A 7,323-nucleotide genomic window follows, 5' to 3' on the forward strand; every position below is an offset into this window, starting at 1 on the left:
TGTGGATTATCCAGAGTAATAGAACCTTGGACCATTTCTATAAAGACAAGTTGTTTGTTGTTGTTTTAGATGTATTTTTTCATTGTTTAAGCTCCACAATGAAATTCCTTTCACCTCCACTGTATTGAAGTCAAGGCAGGAATCTCAGACACAAATAGAAAAGCCTGGGCAACGAAACCAAAAGCATCAAGATACCACCAGAGGTGAGTGAGAAAACTGTTTGTTTGTTTTTCTTTCAGTTGGATAAAGGAAAGAAGAGAAAAAAGGACACAAAGAAAGAAAGTAGTAAACAAAAATGATGAATCTGCTAAACAAACAAACTACAGGCATCAGATGAAACTAATCAAATAAAAAGTACAATATTTTGCTCAGAAATGTAGCAGAAGTATAAAGAGTCCCAGAATGAAAAAAGTCAAGTACAGTACAAGTACCTAAAAAATGTCTTTCTGCCCAACGTGACATCACACACACCCACACACAACACACACAAACACAACATGAACACATCCAGTGTATGTACAACCAACAAATCTGAATTATAAAAAGGGAACAGTGACGCAAAGCGCAGACCTCATAACCAAAAATGGATGGGTACACACACACACCAATAAAGTTGTCTGAGTGTTGTTTGGCAGGAGGGCAGGAGAGAGATTCATGATTTTTAATATGCAGAGCAACTGCAAAGTGGAAAACCAGACACTCACACACACACACACACACTCACACACACACAAACATACACTAACACATCTACAGTGAGACATCAGTTTCAGAGCTCCACTCACACACACACACGAACTATAAAGATGTTTTTCTATTCGTATGGTGACAGACAGCAGCTAACACACAACAGATCGCTCCCAGCAGAGAACACAGAGCCCTCACATCATTAACACCTCCTGCTGTGTACCGCTGGGCTTCAACTGTCTGGGGACACAAAGCCAAGAGAGGGAAGGAACGAGAGACGAACACTTAGGACACGGACAAAAAGGTGCTATAAATGTGTATTTATGTCTCTGTCCGTGTGTGTGTGTGTGTGTGTGTGTGTGTGTGTGTGTGTGTGTGTGCTCTCTATCTCCCAAATGCCTCAACTCATCTGCTAATTAGTCAGGAGCAATTAAGTACGCTTAAACTAACCACAGGGGCGGCCTGAACACACATCCAGGTAAACAAATAATCACAAACAGAGCAAACAACTCACTTTTACTGTATCAGTTAATAAAAGCAAAAAGGAGTCCTCAAATAGAAATAGAAGAAAGGAATAATTGGCTTTGGAGAGAGTGGAGAGAGAGAGACAGACAGAGTGGAAGAAAAGAGTAATAAGGAGTGAAGATAAAAAGGAGAAAGAGATAATCATAAGTCCCAATGGACAGATTGAAGAGTGGATTCTATCACATGCTATCTCTCATTTATATGCTAATTCACACTATTAACAGAGAGAGAGCGAGAGAGAGTCTAATGAATACCTACTGATTGCTGTTTGTTCATTAGTTAGTTTGTGTTTTAAAAATAAATGTTGTAGCGAGCAAACCAGCCAGCTGCTACCTTTCTAAGACAAACTGTGTCTCATATTGTCCTGAGGAACTCGTAAGGGCGAGTAACAACAACATGGAAAGTGGATGTTTGAAATGAAATGAAAAATATATAAAATAAAGCCAGAAAGAGAGATGTTATCAATGTAATTCAATTTGGATTAACGCTGCAAATCATCTCCTTTCATCCCTCCTCCCTCCCTCCCCGCCTTCACTTTTGTTCCTTTATGATACTGATAGCCACTTGAGTGCTTCTCTCATTTTCTGCTTTAAGCTTTTGCTGCTGCTGCTGCTGCTTTCAATTCAGCTCAATTAACAATAAAGCTAAGCTCACATGTGCACACATACACACAGTGTCAGTGTACTTCACTGACCTTCAAATATACAAGAGGTAAGAGATCATATTAAGGTGACACAATGAACAAATGCAGATAAAGGGAAAGTTATTTTTTATGATTCATTATTTTCGGTTATATAATTATTATGGCAAATTCTTTTGATGATTAAAACGAAAATTGTTTTGTTTCACTTTTGGATATTTTTGTCCTGGGCCTTCTAAAAGAAAAGCACATGCAAATTCATTACATTTCACATATTTATCATAAGTTGAACATCATTTCAAAAGAGGAAAATTCGCATGTAGATTAATCTAATGACAGGTGTGGGGTTGTTTCCTTATGCTGTCAGGCGTCTGTCACCTAAATCTGATCAAACCACACTCACACAACCCTGATGAAGTTTTTGAGTGTTAAAGGTGGGGTATGCGATTCTGGAGAAATCCAATACCATGACAAATACCATGATATAGAGCGAACACAGCAACCAATGTAACTAATGTTAGCTACATTGTGGGTTAGCTTAGCTAAGTTGTGGGTTAGCTTAGCTTAGCACTAGGTTGGTGGTTAGCAAACTGTCTCTACAGTTGCTGCTGCGAAGCTAACAGCCAGAGAAGACGAGACGGTTTCCCAGAGCGAGCACAGCAGCTCCAGACAGCGATACACACAACTCTCCTGCTACTATGGCAAACATCACAACAACAGCATATCTTGTCAAACTAGAAAGTAAGCTGAATGTCCGTGGGCAAGTCATTTAATGTTACCTGACACACAAATCATGGCTGGAATAGTGTTGTGTGGCTCGGCCCGAGCCACTTTGTTTATTTCCCATTTACAGAGCCAGGGCTGTTGTTTTTCAGCGCGCACACAGAACGGACAGCTAGTGGACCGTGAGGAGATATTCGCTGAATTTGACAAAAAGACACCTTTAAACTCTTGATCAATAATGTTATCTGCTCTTTAAGGGGAGCAGATAACACTGTTGCAAGGCCATTAGAAATTAAAGTAGTTTTTTGGACTCTGCAGACCAGACAAGAAAGATGTGCATGCGTTTTCACACTGATATAAGAAATATAAGACAGTGCATGTGATAACGCATTTCACATGTGAGAAATTCACATAGAGGCACATGTGGTTTATACATTTCATATATGAAGAAAACACAATACATGCACATGTGGTTTTCGGAGATTTGATTTCACTTGTGCTTCTTCAGTAAGGGAGTGCTTGCTTGTTCTTAAACATCTGATTTTATAAGTTAAAATTTTATCCAGCACTATGTTCAGTTTGTGTTGTCTTTGACATAAATAACATGGAACATAAATAAATGCTTCATAAAAAGCCAAAAATCTGTTACAAAACGAAAATTCTGGGCTTTTCATCACTTTTTAGGGACCATTTTCTTTTCTGTTTTAAAGCATTTAATAGAACTATATTTGAAATTTGAGTGGAAATATTCACCCTGATAGATGGTGTTTGTGATTCATTGAGCACATATCCTCTCTGTCTTTTACATTACTCATTCAGAGAAACACAAGTATCCATCCATGGAGGAGCTTAATCTGTCTGCACACAATATTCTCACACACACACACACACACTGATCATTACCCTCCTGCCTTGTCACAGACACTTAGAGAAACACAAAGAGGGAGACCTGAACCAAAATCCTGAGATGATTTTCCCGCCTGTCACTACCACTAAGGTGTGTGTACGTTTGTGTGTGTTTGTGCAAGTAGAGACCACATGCAAAGGGTTTCCACGGGCGACATCCAAAGGTTCTTGAGGGGGTCCCTGGGCTGTGATCGCTTTTCCAGTGCTGTCATCACAAAGACACACTTGTACTCAAACAGCACTCTTTGTCAAAACACAGTGATGGAGGCTCAGACACAAAAAAACATAACAAAAACAAATCAGAAAGCAGCAGTTCAATCCCAACCGTTTTGTTCCACCTTGTGTAGGTTTGCATGCAGCGATGCATCATACGAACACCAAAAATCACTTTGCTATGGATTCCACACACATCAACCCCCTCCTCCTTCATGCAAAAATCTATCATCACTTTTACACCTTATTCTCACAGTTTTGCCTAAGCATAACATATTGTGCTGTAAAGAATTGTATCCAAGCACAGACTAAATATCTACAGACGCTTTGTTTTTTTTTAATAAAGCAGCCCACAAAATAAGGTTACAGCACATTAAACTTCCTCATGTGGTCCATTTTATGACCTCTCACTGGTTTATAAGAACCTTGTGAAATCCATCAAAACACACTGAGGGTGAGTTTTGAAAATAACAGAGGGCGTGTAATTTCACACCAACTGAAATACAGAAACAGATCATTAACTCAATTAAGATCTACAATGTAACGTCAAATTCACCCATTTTAGTTTAGTACAATATTTAACCTTATCCATATCTATGCAATTTCAATGAAGTACCTTGCCATACCAATACAAGACATCACAGTATCTACTAGACTTGCACTATCAAGTATGACTGTATATATTTACTAAGTATGGCCCTATTTTTCTAGTTAATATCTTGGTATTTTGTTGTTTTGTGATTGATGTGTCTTGGCTGTTACAACTGAGATTAAAGTACTATTTATCTATCTATCTATCTTGGCACTTAGGAGGAATATCTAAAATATTAAATGTAACTTTTCAATAAGTTTTTCCTGCTGGAGAATAAACAGCCCAAATACCAGTATATGCTTCTTTAAGGAACCCTACATAGCTATGTGGACACCCAACATTACACCCATATGTGATTGTTCAATATATAATTCTAAAACCATGAGCACTAATATGCTGCTATAACAGTCAACTTTCGGTTTTCACTCTTTCTAATAGATTTTGGAACCTGGCTGCTGGGATTTTCTCCCATTCAGTCGAGTGAGGTCAGGCTGATAGGTGATGAGGCCTAGTTTATAGTCGCTGTTTCAGTTCATCCCAGAAGTGTTGAGGTCAGGGCTGTGTGCAGGCCAGTCAAGTTGTCCCACAATCCCCCAATCATGTCATTGTGGACTTCACTTTGTGCATGGGGGGGGGGGCATGGTCATGTTGAAACAGAAAAGGAACCTTCTCAAACTGTTGCCACAAAGTTGGACACACTAAAACATTGTATGTACAGTAGCATTATGATTATAACTGGAACTAAGAGGCCTGTGGGCCCAATCTACAAGAAACAGCCCCCGACCAAAACCACACAAAAGTATGAATGGTGTCACTCATAGTGACTAACCAACAGAGAATTATGACTGACTCTGCAGTTCCCTTCAGCTCTAGAGCTCGTTTAAGTTATTTCAGATTCATTGTTTGGTCTTCTGGCCTGCAAGTTTACTGTTTTAGTATGCTACCTGCCTAGCAAGAAAGTTAGCATATACAGTTGGCAACTAGCTGGTGAACATAGTGGAGCATTTAGCAGTAAAAGAGCCAGATAATTCCCTCAGGAGTTGGTCGCACCAAAAGCTAGCTAAAATGAGAGTAAATATTGGACATACATGTACCACATGGACACAAACACGACTCCAAATAATTAATATGTGTTGCTCCTTGTCTGCTGGATGTGTAAATAGGCAACTTGCTAACACATTTACTATCTACTATCAACTTTTTAAGGTGATCATTTGTCAGTGTTGTGTTTTCAGCATGTTGGTTTCGCAGCTCCCAAGTGGAAAATAAAACAAGGTTTAATGTCATACCAGAAGAAGAAAACGTTAGACAACTAAAGTAATAAATAAAACGAGGAAGTTAACTTGAGTTGAGTTGACACCATAAAATCTACGAGGAGTGTGTGAGAAAGACCAAGCTAAAAAGTGAGAAGTATGAAGTGTGTCAAATTATGAACACAGCTTCCTTTTAAACCTTAAAGGAGTGAGGAAAAGAACATAAAGGTGTGTGAAACAACAATACTAACAGGTTGAGTGTATGCTAATGTCAAGTTTATACTATTTTGACATGGATTGAACAGATACGAGCCGCGAATGGTTGAATCACATTATGTCAGAACAGATTCAAGCCTCACCGAAACTCACTAAACTGTTTAAAAGTCTGTGTGAAGAAAATGTGAGGGCCCACTGTGTTATGTAAATGAACCACCTCAAAGGTATATTTACAGTCCGTACTGAAACCCCAGTCTCCCACATTATAAATGTACCTTATTGAGTCGACTTAAAGGCACATTTTCACCCCAAAGATAAACATGTTTTAAAGTTAAGCGGAGACATGATTGATTCAGACACACAGCGGTGCGGTGATGGAACATTTTATCATGGTTTTAGGAAGGAATCAACAAACGCTTTCACACATAACAACAGGAACAGATGTTGCCTTTAGAGAGTAAAGATTACACAGTTTTGTATTTTCACACCAAAAGATATTTTAAAAAACAACAACCTGGAGCTAAAAGTCAATTTCCCTGCTCTTTTCTTCTTTTATTGTATTATTTCTCTTTTCCTCTTCGCTTCTGTAAATGGATATTTTAACTGTAGCAGAGAGAAATTGTTCTTGTGTTTGCATGTGCACGTGTGTGTTTGACCTCGACACTCAAAGAGTTGTGTTTCTGTGGTTTTGCTGCAGTAGATTAACAGCTTTCCCACACTGTCTCTCTGCATGTGTACTCATTCTTCACCTGTAGCTTTTACAGATGATACAAGACGGTGGACTGCTCACTCTTTGATACACACTTGAAATGTATAATCTGAATGTGATTCTATTTTATACATTCTGAAGTTCAGAGGACATTTAAAATCAGAAAGAAAAAAGATTCAGCTAAAATACTGTCTTGAAATGTCAAAAATAAAAAATAATATTATATATAATAATATATTTTGTTCTCCTCTATAGGACCAAAGTACAATGCCTTCATTAGTGAAGTGAAGGGTTATGGTGATTCTAGGGACTCTAGACAGTAAGATATTTTTATTTAAAAAGGGGGTCCAGGAATTCCTAACTACTACACCCCTGTTGAAACATAAAATTCAAAAACAGTATAAGGAAACAAACAAACTGGCTATTCTTGTCTATGTCCATACTTTCTCTTTTCCTACTTGAGCATCTTTACCACTATATTCTCGTAATAAATATGTCATTTTTCTCTTGTCCATTTTGCAGAAAGGTGTTATTGTGTTTTTTCTTTTTGACAAACAAAAAAAGGGCTTAAGGAACATAGAGGTGTCGTATGCTGTACAGATTGTGAAGCCCTTTGAGGCAAATTTGTGATTTGTAATTTTAAGATATATAAATAAAATTTACTGAACCTGACTTGACTCGAAACCGGCTTAGTACAACTTATAAAACCTGGTCATGAAATTGGCATATCTTTCCTCACTCTGTTTTTGAAGAGTTTAATGTATTTGTAGTGCAGAAAACAAGCAGCCTCTGCAGCACTGAAATTACAGAAGTAAAAGGAGACTTAAAGAATGTTACTGATTCTTAACAACAGTCTGAT

Source organism: Siniperca chuatsi, linkage group LG3 (genome assembly GCF_020085105.1).
Source record: "Siniperca chuatsi isolate FFG_IHB_CAS linkage group LG3, ASM2008510v1, whole genome shotgun sequence".
Classification (NCBI taxonomy): Eukaryota; Metazoa; Chordata; class Actinopteri; order Centrarchiformes; family Sinipercidae; genus Siniperca; species Siniperca chuatsi.